This window comes from Lepisma saccharinum, chromosome 7 (assembly GCF_977018435.1).
Source record: "Lepisma saccharinum chromosome 7, izLepSacc3.1, whole genome shotgun sequence".
Taxonomy (NCBI): Eukaryota; Metazoa; Arthropoda; class Insecta; order Zygentoma; family Lepismatidae; genus Lepisma; species Lepisma saccharinum.
Genome location: NC_139235.1, coordinates 77,749,405 through 77,762,958, shown reverse-complemented (window position 1 = coordinate 77,762,958; position 13,554 = coordinate 77,749,405). Strand labels below are relative to the sequence as shown.

Sequence of the window (13,554 nt, the reverse complement as noted above, 5' to 3'; positions counted from 1 at the left end):
ACTCAAACAAATTTTACAAATGCCTATAAAAAGACTAATATTGGATTTGTAGCCTAATTTTTGTGGTGGGAAAACTAGGTTACGAAAATCTAAATTTTCATCATGTGAGTATGATGGAACCAAAAACTTTTGATGTTGAAAATCATTGCAAAGACATGCTCTTTCTCTACAAAAAATATATATTTTTTTATTCCTTGTAACTAAAATTTTACGATTTTTGGAAATAGCCTAAAATTTCAGGGTCAATCCGTACCAAATGGTCCAGCACTGGTCGCTCGACCATTTTTAAAATTTGATGATTTGATGACATTTCAAAGTGCTGTAAAATGAAAACCGTTTGAGGTATAGTGAAAAAAATTTAGGAGGTTTCTTTCAACCATAAAGGAAGGGTGTATACCAAATTTAATCGAAATCGGAGTTGGTGGGTGTCATGACCTCGTTGAAATGGCGTGGAATGACACCTTTACTAGCATAGTCTTAATTTGGTTCATTTGCAAAAGAAATTTTCATCATTTTGTAATGTAATTATCTCTTCTCTTTTCCTTCGATTTTTTTTTTAAAAAAATCGATTTTGTTCTTTGAAGAATTCTTATTTCACCCTTTCATTGCTTTTAAAGTTTTTAGTTATTTTTGTAGGTGATTTTTTATTGTTCTCGTCTCATATCATTAGTGAGCTTCCGATGGCGTAGTGGTAACTTCGCCACCTTCTAATCAAGAAGTCTCGGGTTTGATACCCTGTGGATCCACATAGTGGTTCGAATTCCACTTTAAACTGTAGGTCCAGTCCGGTGCACAAAGTGGACTTAAAACAACAAATCAATCAATCAATCTTATCATTTACAAATTAATTTCCTTTCACATCGTGTCCCTTTCCTGCATTCTTATTTCTTTTATGCTTATAGAATTTTATTTCTATGTTTGACTTCTGAAACTTAGATGACAAATAATGTTATTTTACTCCTTTTATAATATTCTATAAATACCTTTCACATACCACTTTCATAGATATGCATACACACACACACACACACACACACACACACACATATATATATATATATAATATAAAAATGGATGTAGGTGTGTATGTTTGTTCCAGCATAACTTTAGAACGCCTTGAGCGATGTCAACCAAACGTGTTACACATATGACTTACAATCTGGAATGAAATACTGTGGGGTGACACCCCTAGGGGTGGGGGTGGGAAGGAGGTGACATGTAAAAATAATCGAAAACGACCAATATTAGTGTGGAATCCATAGTTTCGTGGTCGATAAGATGAATAGTGACACTCCCAATGCCGTTCAACTCCAGGACACCCCTGGCACCCCTGGGGGGGGGGGCTGGGAAGGGGGTGACATGTAAAACGACCGACATTAGTGTGGAATCCATAGTTTTCGGGGTCGCTAAGATGAATAGTTACACTCCCTATGCCGTTTAAATTATTTATTCTTGCTCTTCGAGGTGGAACTAAAAATGTTGTTCATAAATTGTTGTTAAATTTATATTATTGTGAATTTGTAAAATATATTACTTTATAATTTGTATACTCTACTTATGCTTTTAAATACCTGTAAATAATATTAGTTACATTTTACGCTATAGTTAGAATTTATTAAACACACAGGCAACGCTGGATAATCAGCTAGCATATATATATATCAACAGTGTCGGCAATTAGGGGGACGGTGGGAGGTGTTGCCCCCCCCCCCCACTTGAGTCGCCGCACTATGCTAAAGCCGGCTTTGGACGAAAGCATTTCCTTTAACATTTTTGCTAGCATAAATGCTACGTAAATACTTCCAAAAATCTTATAACAGACAGTACTTACACGAAAGCATTTCATGGAACATTTCGGTTAGCTGTTTCAATTACAATGTACAATACATACAGCACGAGAGGCAAGTCCAGTTACACCGTCAGTGCTGTGAGCAAGGTGTTTACGATTTAAAAATCTAAAATATTTATTGCATACGTGTACAGTAAACGTTGTAAAGTATGTATCTAATCAGCGCCATTCGTCTCTACCTAAAACCATTTAATACGAAGCGATATTCGTCTCGGTTGAATAGTTATCGTCGTTTAAAAGTGTGAAGTGATACATTGTTTACATCTCAAGCGGCCGCCATTACAACTGCACTCGTGACCTAGAGATCGCTTCTGATTGGTTACGCTAAGAAAAATGATACGGACCGAGCCTATCCTTGAGAAATGCGATGAAATAAGCCATGGCATCTGAAATGCCATAAGATTTCTCGCTTTACACGGTAGCATTTTGGTCATGGCATAAATGTTAAGAAAAATCTTAAGGAAAATGCTTTCGTCTGAAGCGGGCATTAGCCTTATCTACCAAGGAAAAGTAAACTGTTCTTGCAGCCCAGTTTTTGCACCTTGTCCCCCCCCCCCCAGTTTTGGAACCCAATTGCCGCCACTGCACATAAGGCCATGCTTGTTTATTTTAGAACTTCTTGGTGTATTTAGCTTAGAAGCTATATTGCATTAAATTTAGAAAAATCCCTTGTCCTTTCAGTCCGTACTGTAAGACGGAACTGAAAAAAAGGTGAATGCGAATATTTTGTGAGGTAGTGCTACGTTTAGTATGTACAAACACATACAAAAATGCATATTTGGGCTCATTTATAAGGTTTGCTTGTTTGCGCAGGGGCTTGTTGTTAATCTGATTCGCCCGCCTCTTCTCTGGCGGTGATTAAGAAAGCTGAAGTGATAGAATATTTTATTTAAATGTTTCTCCAAGACATATGATTAAATTTATTGGCAAGTTAAGTTAGCATATTTTATGCAGTAACTTACCAGGTGATACGTTTGAGATGTCAGAAAAGTAAACCGTTGTGTACAATAGGTTAATGTACGTATCTCTGAGCAGTTTGTTGTAGTATATGCAGAATGGATGTAAGTATTGAGTGAGTGCAGGTTATAGACTTCAGCAATATGGCTGTACTAGTGTGCATACAACACTCGAAAATTTCACATCCCATTGTGCGCTGTTGTGGCGTGACCACTACCTTTTTCTACCATGAACGCTAGCGCCATGCGGCTGAAGTCAGTAAACCTGCACTCGCTCAAAACTTACATCCTTTCTGCATATATTACAACAAAGTGCTCAGAGATACGTATATTAACCTATTGTACACAACGTTTTACTTTTCTGACATCTCAAACGGATCACCCGATATACGATTCTGTTCATATTGTCCTTATTTCCAAATGTGCAAATAGCATAGATTTTGGAAGAGAATCACAGATGGCACTGCAGTGTCAATGCTTTAAACATTGGAAAATAATAAGTCGTGGGAAGTAAAATTGACTCATCTATACTGCTTGATCTCAATTCTTTTTCTCTAATAAATTAAAGACACTAAATCTACTACCACTGAAAGATTCTTTAATATTGTTTCTTCGATTATTATTATTTAACGTTGGTGTTCGCATGTTTCTTTCAATGTTCATGAACATCTTCATAGAGAGCGTCAGGTTTTCAAAAATCTTTTACAGCTATCATAAAAGTGTACAAACACACTTTATATTACCGATGGGCATAATCGAGTTATTTGAATAATCCAATTACAATCGATTGTTAGAGAAAATAATATATATGAATAATCGAACGATTTTGTGGAAATGATTTTGAAGCGAATTATGGAATATGAATGATTTTATAGCGATTATGGATGATGAAGGATTTTTAGACGATTATGGAATATGAGTGGTTTTGAACTGAATGAATCGATTGTGCTTGCGCATGCGCAGTGATCGAAACTATATAAGGAGCGGTTTTGCTGGGATGAAATCATTCGAATGGAAGCTCTTGTTCTGACAAGATCACGCCGCTTACAAGTGTGACAATCTACCGCGCTGTTACGTACTGAACGTGTCGCCTCAGTGGTCGAGGGCGTTCAGTGGTGGTCTACCGATCTCACCACCGGCGGTTCGATTAGGGGTGTGTGGGGGCAGTTCCCCCACTCTTTGGCATTTTTTTGCCTCGCACTATGGCCTCTCAAGCCTTGAACACCAAGAGAAAGTCAACTGTCATTGACCCCCTCTCCCCCCCGGTGATGGCACCCATTCACCGCTACTGACAAGACCCATGGTAGTAAAATCATACCGTCTATTGCCTCTTGATTTTTATGATATGACCGTGTAGGACAGTGAAAACGCGACAAAAAAAGAAAGGTATGGGGGAAAATTGGCGATGAACTCTGGTAGTGTCAATAGGAGCTTCGCTCATAGCTTGGGGGACTTGATTCTACATGTGTATGCCTTGACGAATTACAGAATTACGACCCGCCTACAAAAAGGTGAAAAAGTATTTTTTTAAAAATAGTTTATTAGCCCAGTACCCCCTCCCCCAACTGATGCTCTTCGGTTCAAAAGCGTTAAAACAAAAAACAAATCCGACTTATTCCATCCGAATATAGATTACAGAATCAAAGAGCAATGCCAGTAGTAGTCTACAATCCCACCCACGCATGCACAAGACAACAGTAATCCTTCCCACGTAAATTGCGATGAGGTGCACAAAAGAACCAGAGGAGAGCACACCGCATAGCAACCCACACTCACCGCTAGTTCAACCTCAACTGACTGAAAGATATAACTCGTTCACTAACATTTAACCGCTGTTTCTGGTCCTTATTCCATTTTGATATTAGGTTCATTTCTCTCCTTAACTGCATGGAAAATGAACCTTGTGTACCTAATAGATTTGGACCATACGATTTCACTCATTCAAATCACTCGATTCTTAGAATAATCGATGATTGATAAAAAGATCGAATATCTCGAATTATTAAAATAATCGATGATTGATAAAAAGATCGAATATCTCGAATTATTAAAATAATCGATGATTGATAAAAAGATCGAATATCTCGAATTATTAAAATAATCGAATTAATCTATTATTTTAATCAATTATGCCCATCACTATTTTATATTAGTGTATCAATAAATATGATGCATCGTAGTTAGTCTTCTAAAACATTCCCTTTGCTCTCTGTCCCAACTATCTTTGAAGCAAGCGAACGAAAACAAGTCTCTGCGCAAGTTGTAACGCGAGACGCCTCAACCAATGAACATGTGAGAGGGAACGGGATTGCGTGGAGGGGGAGAAGCGAATGCCGTTACCAGTCTTCGCAGCAGCGTATACTGCTTCGCTCTCCCCACTCGATTTCCACCCCTTCTCTGTCGCTATGCGCGGCCTTGTTCCAGAGATAGCTGGGACAGGGTATAGTTTTTGCACAGTACGATCATTCCGTTCAGTGTTGTTTACTCGTGAAACCTTCAGAATTTCAACACGCAAATCTTGACACCGTGAATAAACGAGGTCGCTCGTAACAATAGGCATAACCCGGAACTCTTTGCCATAACTCTCTCAACACGTATGACAGGAGATTGCCCCGTGTCACGTGATTCGCGGATATTTGTTTTTCTTTTCAACCCTGTGGCAGCGTCAATGCATTTCCGGCGCAGGAGGATATTCAAGAGATGTGCAATAACTCTTGCATTCATCGATTTTGGAAGTAGGAAGTTCGGATCGTCCCCACCACTGATTGGATGCCTGTGATGAATCGTTCCCGGCATGCATTGCTAGAAATATATCAACGCGAAATGGAGGGTGACCTCTCCATTATACAGGGTGATGCAAAAGTCTCTTGACATTTTCCTTATATCGCTAATGAATGGTTTTCAGGAAGGGACAAAATACCCTGTTGTTTTCCATCAAGATGATGCACCATCTCATTTCGCCAGAATCGTTCGGTACTACCTCACTGACATCTTTCCCGTTTGTTGGATCGGCTGTGGCTCACCAAGACTTTGGACGGCTCGGTCTCCAGGCCTGACTCCCGTAGACTTTTTGTGGTGTTTCATTAAGTCTAGGGTGTATCAAGTAATGTTCAACACTATAGAACAACTAGCACAGCGAATAGCTGCAGCAACAGGGGAAATCACGCCAGCTATGTTGCAACATGTTCCGGTCCACGCAAACAGAGGTGGGTGCTATGCTTAAACTTACAGGGCGACCACATTGAAATGTACTAATTTTGTCTTCTTTTCTAGAGTACTTTTCAACAGTAATGTCAATAAAATCATTTTTGATTAAAATGTTAAGAGACGTTTGGGTCATTCTGTATTCCTGTGGACGATTTTTTCAAAATGGTTTAATTAAATGCACGCTTTACTCCATCACAAGAATTCATGTGCTAATTCTAATGCAATGCTTGGATTCCTTTGAGTAAATTTTCCAATGTAGGTGGATTTTAATGTACTAGTAATACAAATGACATATAGATGGCAGCACCACGAACAAAAACATTCCATCATTATTTCTCTCCATTGTCCACTCTACATACGATATCATGCTGAATTTAAGTTTCGAATGATGTAAAATGTTTGATTGGTTCTTTAAAATCTAAGTCACTGCGAGAATGCCCAATAATCTGAGACGGAAAGAAGGTTTATGCAGTAATGTTATTACTTTTTGGAAAGAAGAAAACGTCTACCTAGATCAAACTCGGAGAACTTTTCATTCAAAGTGTTACACAAATTCATGAATGATTCAAGATTGTCAGAGACAAAACAGGTACAATGGGAATCTCGTGTTCACCACAGTTGCACGAAGCTTTGGGCTTGAGGGAACATTGTGGCTGCGTTTGTTGATGTTAGACTCGTCTAAGTCTAGCGCTTCGAGACTTACCCAACAAATGGTTGCTGCCAGACTTCGCCACTTCAGATTTCCAAATCTCAAGAAATGGTTGGGGAGACAAACTTTCCGGGAACAGTGAATCTCGTGTAATGGTATAATTCCATTAGAACATTGTTGAACGAAGTGTGCCCAGTTGAAAGGAAATTATGTTGAAAAGTACAGGTGAGTCAAATTGATTCGTATTTTCCTTTCCGTTTACCTGTGCGATGGTGTCGAGATGACGAACGTCCATACAGTTATGGGGTTAATATCATGGCAGCCATGTCTGTAATACAGAAAGGTGCTTCCCTCGCTAGAGACCCCAAACGTTTGTCTATAAATCTGCCATTTACTTAAAGTTTGGATTGAAAATTTGTATGCACATACCTTGAACAATGTAAAACACGATCTGCTCATATCCGATGCTGAAATTGGTCTGGAAGTGGCGTCGGTAATGGCTTCAATCTCTTGACTTATAGCTTCTTCAGGGCTGCGATTGTGCGATAGTTTTGACTTTTTTGCAGCTTTTTGACATGTGGAATATGGGAGATTAGTTTCTTTGGAAAGTCTTCGCCATGATTTTGATAGTGATGCCAGTAATCGCTCCTTTACATCCTGTTTTGTCTCTTCAGACATTTTCCGACCCTCTGAATGCTGTGTGACAAGACTTCCCGTTGTCCCTAACTGTCTTACCAATTTCTGGATACAACACTTTGAAGGTACACATCTCACACGAAATTCAGTCTGAAATGCCCTTTGGCATGCTTTAAATGAACCAGTTTGGCAGTATTAACGAACGAGGAACACACGCTCTTCGATAGTGTACATTGTAATCCCTATACATTCGAGCCAACACTACCGAGATGCATTGTCGCGGAACAAAACAGATGAAGGTCATTGGAAGAGTCCAAACCTATTGCGAGGGGTTAGATCCTGTTTTACATTGCTCAAGGTATGTGCATACAAAATTTCAAGACAAACTTTAAATAAAAATGGCAGTTTTATAGACAAAAGTTTGGGGTCTCTAACGAGGGAAATCACCCGATATAATTGTCTGCATTTCCTTATGAAATTTAACTGTTTATGATACACATATCCAATTTCGAACAAGTCTCTCAGTCGGTCGCTGTTGTCTTTTCATCTATTTTCAATACTCGCTCGTAAGAACCTTCTGTAAATCTTCAATCATATTTCCGCGTTGACTTAAAATATACGAACCCTCATGTATGCCGTACAAAATAACGCCCGATTAGTGCCGTACAAACACCAACATGACGCTGAACAACTTTTCATGCTAAAATTTTGCTCATGTCAGTTTGCATCAACGTTGTACTAACTCGCGAGTAAAAAGATCCGTGGGTCAGGGTAAGCCTCGAGTAACGATCACCTTCTGTTGCACCAACGTGTAAGGTGCGATGAACATAGCGAGTAGCTATGTAGGAGGGTAGCTAGCCTCAAAGCAAGTGCCTAAACGTCATACAAATGGAAGTGCGTGATTGGCTACTCCTATCGAGAAGGCGTGGTTGGCGGTGTTCGGGTTGTACACGTGGTCTCGTAGGAAACAAGGAAAGGATGCAACTACCTGAGCATTGGTATCCAAAACAGTGACAAACAACAGGCATGAGAAAATTTCAAGCACGGAACAGAGATGGGGAAAAACGTTTACGTGAATAAATTTTTATATATTAGTGCAGCTTGCAATCGTAGTAAGTAGTGTTACAGTTATATTTGTAGTAATTTATATGTATATATATATATATGCATCTATCTCAACGTAGCATTGACGATCGTATTTTATATCTAATGTTTACATTGCTACTGGTTTCTGCGTGTATGTGTATGCTTGTATATCTCCCAAAGTATATACATAGTAACATACTATATATTTCTCGCTTTTGAGATGCACAGTTGGAACCTATTATTTCCTATTTAACATTTATTTAGTTTTGAAATTCCGAAGTTATAAAGGGTGTCCCACTCGTAAGGGGCCCCGGAAAAAGTGTTATAAAAATTTTAATAAAAGAGGATATGAAACCGAATATGTACATGACATACATTTATTGTTGAGAAATGAAGGTACATTACAAGAAGTGCTGGAAGTGACCTCCCCCCCCCCCTCACCTGTATACACAGTTCTGCATGTTCGTGAATGTTGCTGCCAGAGTTTTCGGCGTGACTGCCTAGATTTCACGGCGGATGTTATCACGTAACTCGGCGATGGTGCGTGGTTTGTTCTTGTACACACTACCTTTAAAGTGACCCCACAGAAAAAAGTCAGGGGGTCAAGTCCGGTGACCTTGGGGGCCATTATCCTTTCGAAATCACTCCGTTAGGGAAAAATGATTCCACCGCAGCCATGCTCGCGTCAGACGTATGGCATGTTGCCCCATCGTGCTGGTACCAGCCAAGTGTCAGTTCCTCGTCATCCAACTGGTTCACAAATTCATGAAACAATACCTGGTACACATCACTGTTGACAGTAGTGTCACAACAAATTGGCCCGATGATGCGCCGCTGTGATAATGCACAGAACACGGTCACCTTCTGTGAATCAAGGGGTTCCTCAACGATTGCATGCTGGTTGTCACTACTCCATAAACGTGTGTTTTGTGAGTTCACGTATCGTCACAAGTGGAACCACGCTTCATCACTGTACCACGTGTACTGCAATATCCCTGGCCTTTCAGCGACGAGTTACGTGAGAACATTCACGAACATGCAGCGCCGTGTTGAACTGTGTATACAGGTGGGGGGAAGTCACTTCCAGCACTTCTTGTAATGGACCTTCATTTCTCAACCATAAAGGTATGTCATGTATAAATTTGGTTTCACATCCTCTTTTATTAAGATTTTTATAACACTTTTTCCGGGGCCCCTTACGAGTGGGACACTCTGTACATTGCCGGTTGCAGATGGCAGCCATTACTCCGCTGCGCGTCGGTTAACTCCGCTTTAACTCGCCGATCTCGAAGGGTAAAGTTAACCCTCTTTTTACTCCCAGATTACCCTGCTTTCGAAGGTTAACTCTGAGTTTATTCTTACTCGCGAGTATGTATGAACGTGCGGAACTGATTCATGGTTGCCACTGACGTACATTTTTCTGTCGGAAAAATTACAAAATTATTGCAACGCTACTGGCAGACTGTGCGATCAATCAAGACAATGGAGTGTGCACCCAACATTTATAAAACCTGTGCAAAAACACAGAATAAGAATTGCAACTATTGTATGGATGCTGATATATGCATGATTGAAATGGCGAGGGCGTCTGCTGGCATGACCTTGTCTCAGCAAATCATTATTTTTATCATGTTTTTTGAATTAAAATTTTGGGGGCGTCAGCACTTAGCCTATTTTGAACCCGTCACGTTATACGGTGTCCAGTCCCTTACCATAACTAATATAACATAACTGCAGTGCCGTATAACTAAAATATTCTGACTTCGGTTAAAAGCTGAGGCTGTAAAGGGGCATTCAGCACATTTAAGGACGTCCAGACGCCAGAGCCTCGCCAGAGCCTCGTTAGTCTGCAAAATGCAGTCCAGGGTGTACTACGTGGAAGGTCACCCCTTACACCCTTTTTATTGTGTTAATCGACAGAATAATTAAATGACAGTGGCAACCATGAAATTGTCCCTCACGGATGCAAACAAACAGGATAAAAAATGGGGTTCTTCGAGGGATCGTAGCGTCGAAACGAGAACGTACCGAGCAAAACTTTGAAGAAAAAAGTTGTTCGCCCTCATGTTCTCTATGCACTGTGAAAATTTGTCTGTTTGTTACGGCGACATCTTTTGTGTAGAAGTACAATAACCTACAGTTGCTTAACCTCATTGAAAGGAAGTAACTTGACTGTGATATTAGGAGTAACATGTTTGGAATTTTAAGTTATTTTCAGCTTCTTCAGAACAGTATCAACGCAGGACAATTCTGCACCCTGTCTCGGGTATCTGTGGACCAAGGTAACGCATAACGGTAGATAAGAGGAGGAAGCGAGTTGACGGTGCGCGCTGCTGCTATCGGTATCAACTATATTAGCTCTCTCCACGAAAAGAGTCCAGTCAAGGTCGGATCTTCCCCTTGTCTCCTCCAAACGGCTGATAGAATGTAAGAGTTCGTTTTTTTTTCTTTTTGGCGTCGCTGAGGCGAAAATAAAAGCTGCAAATTTTCCCACCTTTTCGTTGGTTAAATGAGAGTGAGACCGGACGAAATCGAAGTTTAACTTTTGGCGATCCCCTCATGCAATTTCTGGCCTATTGAATTCGCGATACGGAGGGTAACGTTTCCCATAAAACGTCGAAGCGCAGGAACCACGTGATCGGTTGCACGTGACCTCCGTAAAGGATCGTTGCGAATTCTGTACAGCTATTTCTCGTAATTTACCCTTCATTGATTTTTCCAGCGCCAACCTCTCTTTCTATTGCAAGGCCCTGTTAATGCATTCGCCTTTGTTAAGCAGGCAACTCATCAAGATTCGTACTCTCCACCCCCACTCCAGTAAAAGTTGAAAACCAGTGTTGCCATCTCCTTGCGTTAAATGTAACTAATCGAAGCAAAACTTTACACATTTAGTTGGAAGTCCTGACTCGAGTGCCACTTTACTTCAAAGAAAGTTCCGAAAGATCGGTATCCCTCTTGGCAAGTCCACGTTGAGCCCAGTATAACCTCCCCTCAAATCTTTCCCACCAATAGCGTCCGTTTAAAGAACTGACAGCTCTTGTCAAGTCCACGTGGAGTAAATGCGATGTTGCCAATTCAGCTTCTTTAGAGATTTCATAATGTTTCGGTTATTATTGAGCAATGGCTTTTGAATCAGGACTTCAACTGTACTGGGCCATTTGTAGAATCAGAAATACAGCGCACGCGACTTCATGTACAGTCGCGGACAGTGCTGGGTTGTAAGAATCTAATTGGCTTTGAATGAGACGGTAACAACCCAGAAGTGTCCGTGAGTGTACAAACAGAGAAGAGCTGCAATTCCTACCAAAAATAATCATAAGCCAATTCACACACACAACCACTTACTAAGGGCCAAAGTTATTATCTCTGCTAACATGCACTATCCCAGCTTTTGAGCTAATAACTGCAATAGTATCCGTGTACCAAAATTAGTAGCGTACACAGGATTTCATCCAGGGGGTGTTATTTCGAAAACATTCTACAAATTCACATTACCATTTTTTATTATACTTTAATTAATTAATAATAATCATAATTAATTAATTAATTAACAATGCTCATAATTAATTAATTAATAATGCTTATAATTAATTAATTAGTTTAATTACTACTAATAATTACTACTAATGCAGCTGCTATTTATGAAAGAAATAGAACAAAATTACATTTTTTTGTTTCTTTGTTACAAAATAATTGTCTAATCAACGGTTATTTGTATAGGATAGGTGAGACATTTTAAGTGTGAAGAAAATCCATAGAAACAAGCAAATATATTAAATTTATTGAAATAATCGAAATATGAAACTCATTCTAGGAGCCACGCTGGTCTAGTCTGACAACTTCGTGGGAGATTCGGGTTCGATTCCCGGAATTGGTTGGAATTTATCCAGCCTTGTCTCCGCACCCAGCCTCAGGGTACCTGAGAGCAACCCTGGGGGATGAAGGCTGCCGGAGCATGGTGCTGATCACATCGCCTACAAAATGGTTCGAGATCGAGAATCTTTGGTGCCCACCACACCACTACGTGTGCCTTCATGGCACGGTGCTATATGCACGAAGGAATTTACATTACCTTTACCTATGGAACTCGCCCAGGATGATGATGAAGCGCGAGAATACATGTTGCTAAATTCCACTGAGTCTATGTTTTCGTTAAAAAGTAAGTTTATAGACATTCCAACACATTTATCACTTCTAGGTGATTCAACATTATTTAATGATGTGGATGTAGACTCAGCATAACTTGAGAGTTCACAAGGGGATGTGAAATCAGTACCGGGAAGAACGTTTGCAATAAGGTCGGCACACTGCGACGTAGCAAGAAATTTTCACAATTCTCGCGTGAGTTACTGCGCGACTTTTATCAAAAAAATTGCAAAATTGAACTTTGCGGCCGCTTAGATTGTGTTTGGAATGTTGTGTTTTTCTTCATGCTGCATTGGAATAATAATTCAAATTATTATTATTATTATTATTACTGTCGCAGATCTTTGACTGCGATAAATTTGCCATTTTTAATTTTTTCTACAGCATTTTCCATAATATTTTAAAAACTCAAGGGGGGTTAAACCCGGTAACCCCCCTTTCGTACGCCACTGAATGTAGCAAGGTCAGATACGGATCAAAATCATCTTTAACATCTCTGGCAACCAGTGGTAGCGATTCGGTGCTAAAACTGGCGTGGCAAGGAAATTTACATTCTCTTGGTAGACAGGGCATACTGCGGGACTAAAAGTGGTAAAATTTGGGGGCAATTGCCCCGCCCCCTACCTAATCGCCGCCATAGAATCATCTGCCTGTAAAATGCAGAAAAGAGAAAATTAGAACATTAAACTATGAATACCGACAATGTGCTTTTTTACAGTTGGAGAGTATGTAATTTATTTTGTTGAATCCTTATTGTTGATATTTCTTTTACTTTTTATCTTTGGGCGTTGTTTGTAAATTTTCAGTATTTTTGCGCACTTCAATCTTCATTTTCTATAATGGCGTTTTTAACTGAATTTTTGTTTCTTCATGATTCTCTTTTGTGAATTTACTTCTGCAAAAATCCTGTCCATTTTTTACTTCGAATCATAAAAAGAGTAGAGAAGGCGCCATCTTTGTTTAGTTTCAGTAGCTTTAACACACAAGTAGCCAATTTGGACAAATTATTCAAGATATTCGTAAGT

The 13,554-nt window shown here is 39.7% G+C and overlaps 1 protein-coding gene across 1 annotated transcript in view; it reads right to left on the bottom strand.

Annotated features, from left to right (window-relative positions):
* Positions 1–13,554, bottom strand: part of LOC145989940 (uncharacterized) — a 446,260-nt gene that overhangs the window by 115,232 nt on the left and 317,474 nt on the right. The window lies entirely within an intron of this gene.